This window comes from Pelodiscus sinensis, chromosome 17 (assembly GCF_049634645.1).
Source record: "Pelodiscus sinensis isolate JC-2024 chromosome 17, ASM4963464v1, whole genome shotgun sequence".
Taxonomy (NCBI): Eukaryota; Metazoa; Chordata; order Testudines; family Trionychidae; genus Pelodiscus; species Pelodiscus sinensis.
In genome coordinates this window covers 24,612,777-24,628,048 of record NC_134727.1, presented here as the reverse complement: position 1 = coordinate 24,628,048, position 15,272 = coordinate 24,612,777, and the positions used below count along the sequence as shown (strand labels likewise).

Here is a 15,272-nt window from a genome sequence, read left to right as displayed (position 1 = left end):
AAACATGCAGAGATGTGACTATGCAGGGCCTTTATCAAGAATCCTGGAAGAGTTAATGAGGGATGGTATACATTCTCATGCAGAAACACTTACCACCCTATGGCCTCTGCACATAGACTCCCAAGCATTTGACTCCTATCCTCAGAGGAAGAGTGCTTGGGGTGCATTTCCATGGGATGTTCACAGCCAGAATTTGGACTTTTTGGCAGCACATCTGAGCATGTTTGGCACCCATTTGGGCACATTTGTTAGTTTTTATAGTGCCATCGGACTCCTTGTTGTTTTCAGAATGTGGCCCATAATATAATTTTCATTTCACAAACTCCAAAGGAAGTCCAAGCATGAAGGAGGATGGACAACCATCTGGTGCCTAACAGATCTATATGTGGACCAGAGCAAAGCCTTCACATTGCAATCGAATTGTCTTACATAAAGTCATATAAAATAGCCTTGTTCAACAGCAGAGAGGGATTTTAAGGAGGGAAGTATGAGCAGGTGCAAATTGAACATTTGCCATTAGCAGAAAGACCACACTATTTGTGGATTAGACATAAACATGAATAGCATGAGATCAGCTGATCTTTAATGGGAAAGGTCCTTAAACATAAATCCTCCAGTAATGTGGAACATGTGCGTACTGCTGTTGTGGAGAATTAGTAGGGGAGATTTTTTAGCTTCAATGAAACAAATATTCCAGATGCAAGCTGAGCTGTTAGTTTTTCAAATTCTCATTTGGCATATGGTATAGCAGAGAGTTTATGTTCTCTTGAGATATCACACAGCTGATGTTCTGAGCATGCCAAAGTGGGGTGCGTATCACATACCATGATCTGGATGAGTCTCCTTATTAGACCAAATGGGAACTGGTGATATTGTTTCCTTAAAAGATTTACAAATCTGGAGAGCCAATGAGAGCAGTTTGGAAAATTGAGAAATGAGTTGTCTCTCAGAACCCCTGTTTGTTCAGGGGGATGTTGTCAATTATGTACAAAGCACCATAGAATCTTTAACTCCTGTTGCTTTGCAAAATACATTCTTAAATAGGGTCATTCTGGTTAGAAGCATTTCAAACAGCAACATATTTATCCACAGCACTAACACTGAATCAAAATCCTTCAGATGAACACCACAAACTTGGATAGCAGTCATGCTTAAAATGGATGGGCAAAACCAAAATTCTGGATCCCAAACCACTAAATTCTGGAGGCATCAAGAGTTTCTGATCTGAATTTTGTGGCTTGATACTCTCTCTATTACCCAGGCCATTGCACAGATAACCTTAATTCTGCCATTTCTTAACTTCTGAGTGCTTGACTTTGCCACCTTAATAATATTTTAGTGTGGTTTTTGTGTGTGTAATATATACTAGAACACACACCCATTCTCTTTTCAAATTTTCACAGATTATGCCTAAATTATTTTCAAGTTAGTAAATACAACAAAATTACATGACAGTTAACATTTCTTGGTGTATAACACAATGGCTAAGTTTCCTCATCTTAGTAGTGTCATTCAATGGTAGTCCTTTCAATGATGTGGAGTGGAGGAACTCACATTTTAAATCAATTTAATATTACAAATCTGCAACAGTGAAATGAATGTGGTCAAGTGAACCATATTTGTGTATGAGAGAAAAATGAGGTATCAGTTACATAATACCATATACATGGTCTTACACAGTTCCGCTGGAGGATGGGTCACACATTTCCAATAATAATGGGAATAAAGGGGTGAAAGGGACCTCAAAGGGTCATTTGGTCCAGCCCCAAATTGAGGCAGGACTAAGTACACTTAGACTCTCTGTGATAAGTGCTTGTCTAACCTACTCTTCAAAAGTTCCACTACAGCCTCCACTGTAAAGCTATCCGAGAGTTTAACTATCCTTGTAGTTAGAAAATTTCCCCTACTTTCTAATCTAAATCTTGCTTGCTGCAGATTGAGCCAAGTACTACTGAGTGGACATGGAGAATAATTGATTGCCATTCTCTGTATAACAACTCTTAACATATTTGAGGACTGTTATCAGATCTCTCCTCAGTCTTGTTTTCTCAAGATTAAATATGACTTGTCTTTTAACCTTTCCTCATGGATCTGGTTTTCTAAACCTTTTATCATCTTTGAAATGTGCAAAACACAGTCTAGCTGATATAAAAAAGGAAAAATAGAATTACTCTGTCATTCAGATTAACATGTAGACACTTTCCTGGAGCTTTAGGTAAGCAGGTCAGAGATCCCTAGAAAGCCAGCATTTTGTCACAAGATGAATCTCTTTAATAATTTCTTCCAACAACTGTCTGTCTTATTCCTGAACCACCACATATGCAAACATATTCACCTTTCTCCACAAAACCTCAAACACAGCACCTGCATAGTAGCAAAAATCTGACAGATCTTACCTGGAGTCCAACGCACAGGCAATAACTGTACAGTAGTTTCTAAACATTTTCTTTATGAGCTACAGAAACTGAAGATGTAGATACCCTTTCCCATCAAGAGACCAACTCATCCAGATCAATTATTTTGTTCTAATCCCTTTCTCATCATTTTATCTGGGTTGTTTTCTTATCAATATCTTTTTCAATCAAAATTGTATCTATATATCTTGGAAACTAAACTAAACTAGCTTGCTCCGCTGTCTTTAAAGGTCTAGGCAAAGCCACCTCATATCCAGATTTCATAATAAAATACTTACCTTGTAAATACTGAAACTATGAGATTTTTATAGTATATGCATTATTTCATACCTCCTGACATGATTTTAAAGCAGTACAAGAACAGATGTCTGAACTGAGTGATCTCATTCCCTGCTCTCACCTACGAGAGGTCACTCTGATATTTTCTAGACAGAATTTCCAGATCGTTAAAATTTAGAAAATTTGTCCAAAGCGACAAAGGCGGCATGGATGAATGGGTGACTTTTTTTTTTTGGTGACCTACATTTCTTTTTAACCGGACAATTGGTACAAAGAGCTATAACTGAGCCCCGCTCATGTTCAAGTTTTGCACGGCATTTGGATGATGTACTGCGAAGCCAAATGCCACATCTTTTAATTGTGGTGCAAAATATAATGAAATAATAATAAGGCAAGTTAGGAAAAGTTGTCCACCCCACTTTGTAGGCTTAGTGAGAATTTTACAACTCAATTTTGTCTTTTATGTTTCCATATGAATTTTAATAGCACACCTTACCATGATTTTCATGTCATGTCAGAGATACAAACAGAAATGCACTGAAGCAAAAACAGTAATTTTGAGAGGACATTAATCTTAATGGTGGCTACCTTACAGAGCCAAGAAATTTCATTTTTTTTTCCCATTTCCTCCTAGTCTTTTATTATTTTTTCCACATTGGAGGCTAATTTGCATTTAAAAGATTTTAAAGGCCTGCTCCAAAAGCCCACTGAAGTCAATGGAAGCCTTTCAATGGACTTTGCATCACACCCTAACTCAGCCAGGAGGAAATGGAGAAGAAGTATCCAAAGCAATTTATCTTTCACGTACTATTGAAACTAATGTATCTCTATTTTCATGAAAGTTTACATTTCTACAGATTCTATTGTGGAAATAATAATGAAAAATGAAGCAAAGAACACCGATAAACTGAAGAAGGCCATCAGACAGAGATGATGTATGGTCCCCCTTGATTGTATGGTTTCCTTCTATGGCAATCAATTCTAGGCATTGAAATCAGTATTTTTGCCTTGTCCTTAAAGGCTCAGATCTTACACAGCTATAAATTGACATGATTTCATTAATTTCAGAAGAGCTTCATTGTTTATAACAGCCAAACTTTACTGGTAACTAAATTCAAACATTATTGAAAAGTTTATAAAAGCACTGCTTATCAATGGGGGGAGGGGGAAGAAAGGTTTATATCTATTATTTTAAAGGCCTGAAATGTTTTCATTGTGTTAATAGGTCTTCTCCCCCCCTACCTCTTTAAATTAGAAATCTGGGTCTTGGTCAAGAAAACTCTGTTAAATTAATACTTATTTGCAAAGTCAAACACTCCTAAGTTAGGAAATATCAGCATTAAAGTTGCCTGCATAACCTTAATTGGGCCCCCTGGAGCCTATGAATTTAGTTAAATTACATTGTCACATACTATTATTTCTATAAGGCCCCTTCCCACACCCTGTCTCTTCCCCACGCTGGCTGTGAGAGGTTTGAGCATGCTCAGTGAGGATGGACTCTGCAGGGATTTTAAGCTGCTAAAAATTTAAAAAAGTCTCTGAGTAAGAGAAAACTGCAATTATAACTTGGCCAAATTGGGCAGATTTTCATAAGGGACAGCAAAAAAAAAAAAAAAAAAAAAAAAAAAAACCCACAAGAGAGCACTAGAGCTGTCCGAATAAAAAGCTGTCAGAATTTTCTTACAGGTGCAAAACAAAATATTTTCCCTAGTTGCCTTCTCTGAAGCTGTTTTGGATGAAGTTTAAAAAAAACCCAATAAAATACATAAGCCATGGGAAATTTCAACCTAAATGGTAAACATCTGGCAAATGAAGACAGGGTCTTCTAATAAGAGGCATCAGACAATTTTAATAATAGGAGGCAATACCAACCCAACCTATAATTATGCCTACTGTGGGCCAGATTCTGATACCCTTACTTAGTGAAGCCACTGGTGGATTTAAAGTGTTACTCAGCATGAGAAAGATATCTGGATCTAGCCTGCTGCATGTTATAATTTGTGCCTAAACTCCAACTAATGCAAAATGACAGCCAAAATGGATCTCTTTTTAAAAAAGAGGTACCAAGACATTTTAAAAGTTCGCATTTCAATACTTTGTTTTGACATTTTGAAATTCTGTGTAGTTTATTTTTAAAACATTTCTAGTGTGAGAAAAAAAATTGCAAAGAACAATAACTTGGAGCTCTTAGTATGCATTGTTTTCCACAATGTTATGAAGAAATATTTGTTGTTTCCACTAAGTACTGCTCAATCCCTGTAATATTGTTGCACCATGCTGCTATTGAAAGTTATTTTTGAGAGGAGCATCTTTTTAATGGGTTTCTGCACAATAGGAACAGAAATTTCAAGGCCATTATTATTCCTGTGATTTGATAGAAAATAAGACTTTAAAATGAGTAATAAAAGTTGAAACCAGTTACTGAAAGGAGTATACAAACAAAACCACCTTGCTGCTCATCTAATATATCATAGTCATATCATTCCAGCACGTTCTGAACTGTTAAAGGATTGTTTTCATTTATAAAATATAATCTCACTATATAATATCATTTTTCTAAAACCTCCTTGGTTGTTAACAGACAGTACCACATTTTCTGATAGTGTAATTATTTGTTTATACTGCTAAACTGACAAACTCCACATATGACCAGGAAACAAACAAAACAGAACACACTATTTTCTCCCTCTTCTTGGAAAAAGACTTAAAAAATTATGAATAGTCGTGCAGCACCTTAGAGACTAACAAAAGCTGTAGTGCATTGTTAACTTTTTGAGTAATTCAAATGCAACAGGTTGGCTTAAAACATCGATTTTCCCAAACATTCCAGATGCTCCAAACATGATGAAGGATCATGGAACTTTACATTGTCTCATCACATCCATGGCCTTTCTCCCGCCTCACTCCAGCATCGTTAAATTCAGCTACCTTTCTAGTTTTCCTTTCACCTTCACATTGGCAAATTACCTCCAGCAGTGCACACACATTTACAGTCATTTGAATCAACCAGTGTAATTCATATAAGTCAGTCATCATCATGAGCATTCTTCAAATCAGTCTCTGGCTGTGTCAACAATAATTGCAAAGACACAACAGCCCCGAGCCCTGGCAGAAAACAAACATTTACCTGCATCTCACTACTTGACGGGTCTCCCTTTGTGCTTGTTTCGAACACCAGCTGGTCTTTCACTAACTTGGGCAGACAATGCTGTTTGCCTTGCCGTGCCAGCACGTAGCAAAGGCTTGCTATTAGTCCTTTACACAGACACAGGCAGATTAGACAGAACTCTTTCCAGTTAGCCTCAGCCACAGATTACACTCCTACAGTTTCTGCAGTTCCCCTAGCTACTTTCAGACAGTAAAGGTAACTGGAAGAGCTCCCTGTCCAATCAGATGAGGGGAGGTGGGGTTAGAATAATGATCCTGAAGCTCTGGCGTCAGAGTAGAAGCATTTCAGCATGACCCAGATCTCCTCATGAAAAAGGAGGGGGGAAAGCACAGGCCAGCTCTGGGCAAAAGAGTAACAGGCAATTTATGCCACTGATTACAGGAGTAAAGTGAAGATTCAGTTGGCAGTTAGAATCTTCAAGGTACAAAAACAGCATTTAGTATAGCCACATGTTCATAACACCTTCACTTCAGAGAGGGAGAAGCAGAGCTAAGGAAGGAACCTCACGGCTGTGTCTAGACTGGCAAGTTTTTCTGCAAAAGCGGTTGCTTTTGTGGAAAAACTTGCCAGCTGTCTACACTGGCCGCTTGAATTTCCGCAAGAACACTGACTTCCTACTGTCTGAAATCAGTGCTTCTTGCGGAAATACTATGCTGCTCCCATTCGGGCAAAAGTCCTTTTGTGCAAAGGGGCCAGTGTAGACAGCTCAGATTTGTTTTGCGCAAAAAAGCCCCAATCGCGAAAATGGCGATCAGGGCTTTTTTGTGGAAAAGTGCGTCTAGATTGGTACGGACGCTTTTCCGCAAAAAGTGTTTTTGCGGAAAAGCATCCGTGCCAATCTAGATGCTCTTTTCCGCAAATGCTTTTAACGGAAAAGTTTTCTGTTAAAAGCATTTGCGGAAAATCATGCCAGTCTAGATGTAGCCCATATGTTTGTCTTTTAGGCAAGAAGCTGAGAGATGGATCCAATCTAAAATTCCCAGAACTGAAGGGACTTGAATTTTGTGGCCTGGACTCAGTTCTGTTAGGGTGCATCAACACTGCACTGTAACTCAAAATAAGATATGCAATTTGACCTCCACAAATTGGGTATCTTATTTCAATGCTATTTTGAAATAGCTTTTTTCGGCATTTGGCACTATCTTCACAGTGCCAAATTTAGAAGAAAAGCACTATTCCGAAACATCCCAGACCCATGGTAGAATGAGGTTTACAGGGATGTCAGAATAGCAAGCCCAAAATAATGGGCTTGCTGTGAAGATGCGGGATAGCTATTTCAGGATACTCTGTTATCCCAAAATAGTGTTGCAGTGTACACGTAGCCTTAAGGTGTTATGTTTTTACATCATGCATTCTGTGCTTGTACCTTCCTACTACGTAAAAAGTAATTGTAAAACGTAACCGTGTAACTGCTAAAAATCTGCTGAGACCTGATGCATACCAGGATGGAGCCTTCCAGCTCCTAAACTGCAGAGCCCGCAGCAGGGGCAGCCAGCTTCTTTGAAGCGAGGCTGGTTTCTTGGGAGCCAGTGCACACCGGGACGGAGTCTACTGGCTCCAAGTTAAACTGCAGAGCCTGCAGCAGAGGGTGGGTGGGAGGAGCCGGCTCCCCAGGTGGGCAGAATTTAACTGATAACCATCAGTTTATCGGTTACCAATTCATCGGTTAAACTCTAACATCTCTGCTTCCTACAGAGTTTGTTTTCCTTTTGGATGGTGGACGGCTGAGGCTTAAAAGGAGAAGCAGACTCCATAAACTATTTTGTTGCTGTACTTCTCTAAAAATGGAAAAGCTCATTTAAAAAAAAAAGTTAGATGATACAGATGATGCTATGGCAGCTCTCCTGAATTTATTACTTCACTGACTGTTTGATGTCACTATTAGGAATTTTTATATTTTAATACTTGCTTGGAGCTAGCATTTATCTTACTGGTATGAGATATACCACAAATCCAATGGCAGAACTTCTGTATTCATCCTCAGATTTGTTGTCCTACTAAGTGATAGTAAGTCCCATGCTGAATGAAATCAGAACTGAAGATCTGTGACTCAAAGTCCTGATACTGCTAATAACCAGTTGAGAATTTCCCTTTGCTCACATGTAGAAGGACTCTGTGTTGTGAGAGCAGTTGGATCTGAATGTATGGTAGGGTTTAAGGTAACAGGAAGCAGCCCTTGAATACAAGCACATAAATTAGTTAGGAAATACATTTATTCTTAGCCTATGAAAAACATCTAACATGTGAATTGACAACCAAGAGCTAATTTTTATAACTAGAGTCTACAATAAAATGGTGAAATACTAACGATATCATTAATGACTCCCAATCCTGTTTACTGGGAAAACCTAGATTATTTAGTACAGTAGTTTTCAAGCTTTGATCAGCAACCTCTGGGAGTCTGCAGGCTATGTCTAAGGGATCTGCAAAAGGTGGTTGTTATCAAGAACAATGGTTTTCAACCCGTGGTCTGTGGATCTCTGCAGGTCTACAGACTATGTCTAATATTTCCAAAGGGGTCTGCACCTCCATTTGACATTTTTTAAGGAACCACAAATGACAAAAGGTTGAAAACCACTGATTAAGTGGAACAGAATGGTTGTATTGCATGGGCACCAGTGAAAGCTAGTGATGTCTGAAAGAACAGATCTGAGCAGAACCAGCACAAAGATGTCATTGGAGTCAAGTCACAGCAGTGGATAAAGATCTTTTGTGTCAAAATCAAATCACATACCCTAGGGAGCTTCCATTGATGGCCCGCTTGCACAGCTCCTTTTCTACCAACTGTGCTTAAGCAGGATGAATGAGTGCAATGCTAAAGAATCCAACAGGGCACAACTTCCTCTGCTATGCACATCTAGTTCATCCCAGAATCTTGGGTGAATGCACTAAGATCCTGTATTGTGGAGTGAAGTGGATGGGTATCTGCCTGAAGTTTATTCAGGTCCTCCTCTCCCACTAAGCATTAGGCTTTCCCATAACACTGTGATGGATTCTTTGTGGACCATTCTCCACTTTGGCTGTTCCAAAGTTCTAGGCAGGACTTTCAAACAGAAATACACAACTTTTACAAATCCATCTCGCTCTATTACATTTTCAATGTACACATGTTGAGGGACTAGCACATTTAGCTAATGCCAGTTCAGAAGATGACCTTCAAAATTCTACTTTTATTAAAGTCCCATATTCACAGAGCCTTTCTCCCTAACAGGCTGATTCAAATCAGTTTCACACTAGTAATGACTGAAAGATGTTATGCTTTTATACTTGTTCCATGGCTTGTATTAAATGACCTCAATCTATTTTCTAGTGGACAGGTGCCCATGTCGCCACTATTGTTGGTCTTTGCAGACAAGCCAAAGAATAAATGAGCTTGGAAATGTAACTTCTGAACCTACTCATGCCTTTTCATGGATGGAACCTATGGGAATACATAATCTAGAAATACTTTGAACAGTAATGGTCCCTCCAGGACAGGAAATATTCAGGAAGCTGGAACTGTTGCAGTAACTGTTGTGTGGATAAATAGAGAACTATTCCCTGCAAATGTCTATCTGTAATTTTTCAGAAGCACTAAACTCTCATTATTTTAAAATTAATGTCTGATTCCCAACAGTGAAAAATATGTTAGATTTCATGTAATTTTTGCTTAACAAGCTAAAAATATAAGTTCAATTAAATGCCTTCATGCTTAGTATCCCATATTCTTCTTTAATTAATTTCAAGAGGAAAATAACGTGCAACTGAAAGGTGAATTAAACCTAGATATTAAGGAGCTCTAAAAACAAACTTCGGAATCACATACGTCCACTGTTGTAATACTGAAGAGATTGGGTAAAGACAACACACTTACACCCATACTGCTATTGATAGTCTAGTAGCAAAGGACAAAATTTGTTCCGGTTTTCAGTGACTGAAACTCCCAAGCATCTACTTGCTAATCACTGTTTTCACAACAGGATGAAGTGAAACTATTCCCATGCTATCAGTTAGTGAGTCACTAAACCCAACAATTGAAACAACAAAACAATCAATTACTCTGCACAAAAGTGTCCACAAGGTGATTTATCATAAAGGTTATTTCAGTCAAGAATTTATAGTAATTCTAGACAAAGTGACAGGAAGGGAATATGGGGTCCAGAAACTCTAAAGTTCAATTCCAGCTTTGCACTAACTTGCTGCACACCTTTTGGCCTCTCTGTGAGCCACAATTTTGTCATATGGAAAGTGAGGAATAATAATCCATGATATTTCACGTATCTTTTAATATTTGTACCATGATGGAAAGAGCTACAGAAGTAATTTTTTTATACAGGTACATAACACAAGAAATTAGAGGAGAGACTTTGCCATTGGTAAGCAGATCCTTATCCAATACAGACATCAATAGGCTGTCAAACATGAGGAATGAACAGTCTTAATTTTAGTGAATCTAAATATTGGTGATGAAAAAAACCTATTAGATCAGTGGTGGCCAAAACAGCGGCAGAAAAAAAATGTGAAAAGCCACATCAGAATTTTTTTTGAGCAATTTTTGTTGAGAAAAAAAAAAAAAAAGAGGAAAAGCTCCCCACCAGCCCCCCCAGAGTTGTTGAGCAAAGGAAAAAAAAAAAGCCTGCTGCTCCTTTAAAGAAAGAGGCTGTTTGGCCACATCAGACTCCTGTCAGCCGATGCCGTCTTGGCAATGCCATTATGAATCGCTGCACCAGACGGCTCTCCTGCCCCAGTGAGCGTAGGGAAGCGGGGTCAGGAGCCATTTCTAGGGGTGCAGAGGCAGCTACACGTATCAGTGCAGCAAGGAGGGGTAGAAGAGCCTCAGATGAAGGTCAGCAGCATTCACTGACAGTAACTCTCTTCTTTTAGGAACTTTATGACCTCCCCCACTGCCATAGTATTTGAGTGCCTCACAGTCTGTCATGTATTTTCCCTTAGAATACTTATCTGAGGTAAGGGAAGTGCTATTATTCCCCATTAATGGATAGGGATCTGAGACACAGAGAAACTATTATGGGACTTTGCCATTGAGCTTCACAGTGCCTATCTTTTGGGTGCCTAGGAAAATCATTGGAACACCACTGCAGTCCACAAAGAGTGAAGCATTTGGGCTCCCAGTACAATGTATAGGCAGAGAGAGGAACCTAGAATGTAATCCACTTAATCCAGCATCCTATGTGCACTGCTGCCTAATAGCCAGTGGGATATGCCAGCTGGAATGGGGGTTGCAATGTCCTGCCTCTCAGAGTGGTATCTAGGTCTAGGCTACAGAGAGGTGACCATTTGCTTAGCAATCCACAATCAGGAACACGTGGCTGGAGTCAGAAGGCTTAGCTGCTTCTTGCAGGAATTAATTAGGCACCTGCCTCACTCCACATAAGACAAAGGTTTCCACCTTATAACGTTTGCCTTAGGGGCTAGAGCATTCACATGGGCTGTGAGAGACCCAGATTTAATCCCCTCTATATCAGAAGGGAAGTGAAAGGTTGTAAACAGGGGTCACCCACCTCATAGAGGGTGCTTTAGCAGCTGACATCCTGATGTGGGGCTCCCTCCATCTCTCCTGTTAGAGCTATTCCACTGAGGCTAAATAATGAACAAGCGATTAGAGTGAGGGAACTGGACATACGGTTTCCTGTCTAGTTAACCACTGAACCAAAAAAAATCAGTCTTGCTTCCTTTCTCTGGCCCAATGACTCGTCAAATATTTATCCACAGAGGAGCAGTTATTGGGCCACAGAGACCCTGTATCCACAGTGGAACAGCCTCAATAGGAGCCATCAGAGTACCCCATAGCTCAGTGATTAGGAGTTTATTTTATTTTTCATTTCTCCTTTTATTTCTAAACACACAGTTATTAGGAAATTGCCACAGCTCACATCTGGACAGCAACAGCATGATTAAGACAATTGTGGGGGTGCCATAAATTAAGTTTCTGTAGACAATATTAATAGACTCTGCAGAAAGCACCTGACATTTCTTGTGTTTCAAAGTCCACTGAATTGGCTCAGTGAGCTAGAATTAAAACCCTTGTTTATCACGGCCTAACATCTATACCTGTGACTAATGCTTTTGCTGTCTTGTGGAAACAAACAAACCTCAGTAACTAACTTCAGGGCAAAGCTGCACATTCCTCAGTTCTCATTTACAGGAATTTAAAAGCTATAAGCAGAAGAACTTACTGACCACTATAGTTAGTGTGGTTCTCGGTGAAAAAACATGGGAAGACATGGCCCCTGCCCAGAGAATCTTAAATTTAATATCAGATATAACAAAGCATTTAAGATACAGAATGCATTGGAAGACCAGATAATAGTCTAATAACGGTGTGGATTTTTAAACAAATATGATCAACTCTAATTTGGCTCAGATTCTGAGTTTTATTTAAAAATAAAACCCCAGTGCCTCAATATGGCAAACTATCACACATATGAGAGACTCTACTCACATGAGTAGTCCCTTTTACTTCAACAGGACTACTCAGTTAAATAAGTGTTAAGCAATGCATGACTGCTTGCAGGGAAAGAGATCTAGCTATGTACAAAACTTCTGTTCAGCATAATTGTTTCTTAGGGCTGTTCAATTCCATTCTTATAGGGAAACACACATGCCTATGTTATGTTTACAATCCAAACTTTTCCAAATTGCACTAGTGCAGGAAAACGAGAAACTGAAATTGACTAGAACAAAAGGACAGCTCATTAGTCCATTATCACTGCACAGGCTGGTGGAAAACCTAAACAATGAGCATAAGTGGCAAAAAATATTTGAATTTTGTTTTCAGTTTTTATAATCTAAGATCTTGTTACTATCATTGTTTAAAATGTTTGCACCTGATCCTGCAAATATATATGGCCATAGTGCCAAATCTAGTCCCACTCACTTCATCTGAATCATTCCTGATAACAACATTATTATTAATAGATGTGTCTGTTAGATCACACTCAGAGAGCTTTCTTGCGCAAGAGAGGTTATGTCTACACTGGCAGCTTGTTGCACAAGAACTCTTTTGCGGAAGAGTTCTTGTGCAAAAACTCTTCCAGAAGAGAGCATCCTCACTGGTATGTGCTACATGCCAGTGTAGATGCTCTCTTGTGCAAGAAAGCTCTGATGGCCATTTTAACCATAGGGCTTTCTTGCACAAGAAATTCATGTTGCCTGTCTACACTAGCCTCTTGCCAACAACAGTTGTGCAAAAGGGCTTATTTCTGAGCAGGAGCGTCAGAGTTCTGGTGCAAGAAGTCCTGATTTCATACATTAGAACGTCAGTTTATTTGTGCAAGAACACGCGGCCAGTGTAGACAGGCAGCAAGTTTTTGTGCAAGAGCGGCCGCTTTTGCGCAAGATCGCGCCAGTGTAGATACAGCCCTACTCTTAATCCTTGCTCCCTTAAACTGATGGAATATTTAGATATGCATGTATCAGACTTCTGAAATACCTCATGTTATTCTACTGGGTTTTAGTTGACATATTTGTAAAGAAAAGATTCAGCTCAAGAGAGAAATTTCACATCATTTGTTGTGATCAGCCTTTCTTCCTCATGCTATTAGTAAAACCTTACAAGTATTAAAACATAAAAAATACGGTTTTTTGTTTTAAAAATACATTTTAAAAACATCCTTTATTCTACAAGTCCAAAATTGTATGAAACATGTTGTTTAATTTTTGCTTTTCTTCATCTTGGGCAATGAAAGTAGTTTGTCGGTATCACTTTTGTTAATAATCAGTTTCACTTCCATGTTCTTTTTGGACACAAAAATGTAACCACATGTAAAGGGCAAACCCATATACCCAGGCAGAGTGCCATCGACCTCAAAGTGAGGTTCCATGTAACCTGTATGAGTGACTGGAAGCAAAAGCAGCAGGATAATATTTCTTTCTTTAAATGAAGACAACTGATGAACTGGACTTTTTTTTTTTTAAATAATAATGGAAATATTTTGTTGGGTTCAGTTTTTGTAAAAAAAAAATAGTTTTTAGAAGATCTTAATCTCCCACTTACTGACAAAGTTAATTATAGCCTGCTAGCTTTTTTAAAGCACTCAACTCCATGTTTCAATATTCTTTTTAGTGAATGTAGTGCTCTTGAATGTCATGTTTCCAGTAATTAATCAAGCCTTCTTCAGTTAACTACAATGATGACTTTAGTTAGATAAGAACAATACTGAAATGAATCTTTAGCACAGGGAGAGATGTCCTTGTTTTCGAACTACATCTAGCCTCACATATTATTTTCGAATTCAGTTGCTTCCAAGTGACCAGTCCCTTTGAATCCTTTATCCGGAAGGTTGTAATAACCACAGTTACAACAGATATTAAAAACTCCATTACCCTCACAATAAAAATTGCTAACTATCAGAGACTGGAGTCCTCTACATGTGCACAGAATGGCTAGAACATGGTCACCAGCAGTGTATGTTTCCTTTTAAACAGCTTTGCTCATAGCTGACACTTTGTGCTGCAACTCTTACAGAATGTGTAGCTCTGTAGGAGAAAGACCCTTAGTGACTTTAACATCATCTTTGCACTCTTTCCTGGCCTGTTCCAGGGACAAGTACAGCCCACTGGATAGGGTAGGCAAGCCAAGGGCTGCCCTAAATTATGGCTGCCTCCTCAGGAAGCTATTAGCAAGGCAACAATGCCTCTGATATTATGGGCCAGGATTTAAAAAAAACCTCAGCTCCCAATTCAGGGGGAGATGGGGCAGGGAATGACAGCCATCTGTCAAATGAGTTCAGTCCAGTAAATGTATCTTTTTAAAGTTCAGGCCAGGGAGTTGCTGTACGCTGAGCACTTTTGAAAATCTAATCCCAATTGTGGGTACCAAATACTTGAAAATGTAATCCCCAGATCTTTTGAAAAACTGGCTTCATGTGATCTAGACCTGCTATGAACATGGTTAGACAACACAATGGTTAAAATGACAGTAGGTAGCTTATATTAGTACCCCTAATGTTACTGTCATCATTGCTACCTTGGGTAGCACATTGGTGGAAATTAGAAAAAAGGTGACCATGCAATTACACCATTCAGTCCATACCTTCTCTTGTCAGGACTAATAACCAGGGGCCAGTTAATATACACGGCTTTTGGTAACTGGGACACTTGACCACTGCAAAGGACAACTCATTTCACACAGGCCACCAAACAATGGCAATTTTTAGAGCACTTCTGACTAAGATGAGATTCGCACCTGTAACCTAGGTATTTAAACCTTTATAGTACATTACTACTTCCTTGAGCCACCCAGTCTACCTGATATACATGTTGAAAGTGGTAGCTCTTTTAAAACCCCTCTCATCTCACAGTGTACTGTATGCATAAGAATATCTGAGATTTTACTAGGATCCACTGTGTAGAATTATAGTAAAATATTTATTATTACTTCACACAACACCTAGAAGTTAAGAATTGTT

The 15,272-nt window shown here is 38.9% G+C and overlaps 1 protein-coding gene across 4 annotated transcripts in view; it reads right to left on the bottom strand.

Annotated features, from left to right (window-relative positions):
* SHROOM1 (shroom family member 1) overlaps nt 1–15,272 on the bottom strand; it is an 82,284-nt gene that overhangs the window by 66,791 nt on the left and 221 nt on the right. For 3 of the 4 annotated variants that reach the window (XM_075900335.1, XM_075900337.1, XM_075900333.1), the window contains exon 1: nt 5,821–6,036. The exons of the other annotated variant lie outside the window; for it this stretch is intronic. The gene's annotated coding sequence lies outside the window, so the exon portion shown is untranslated. Of the gene's footprint in view, nt 1–5,820; nt 6,037–15,272 lie in introns of those variants that run through there. 4 annotated transcript variants of the gene reach the window in all.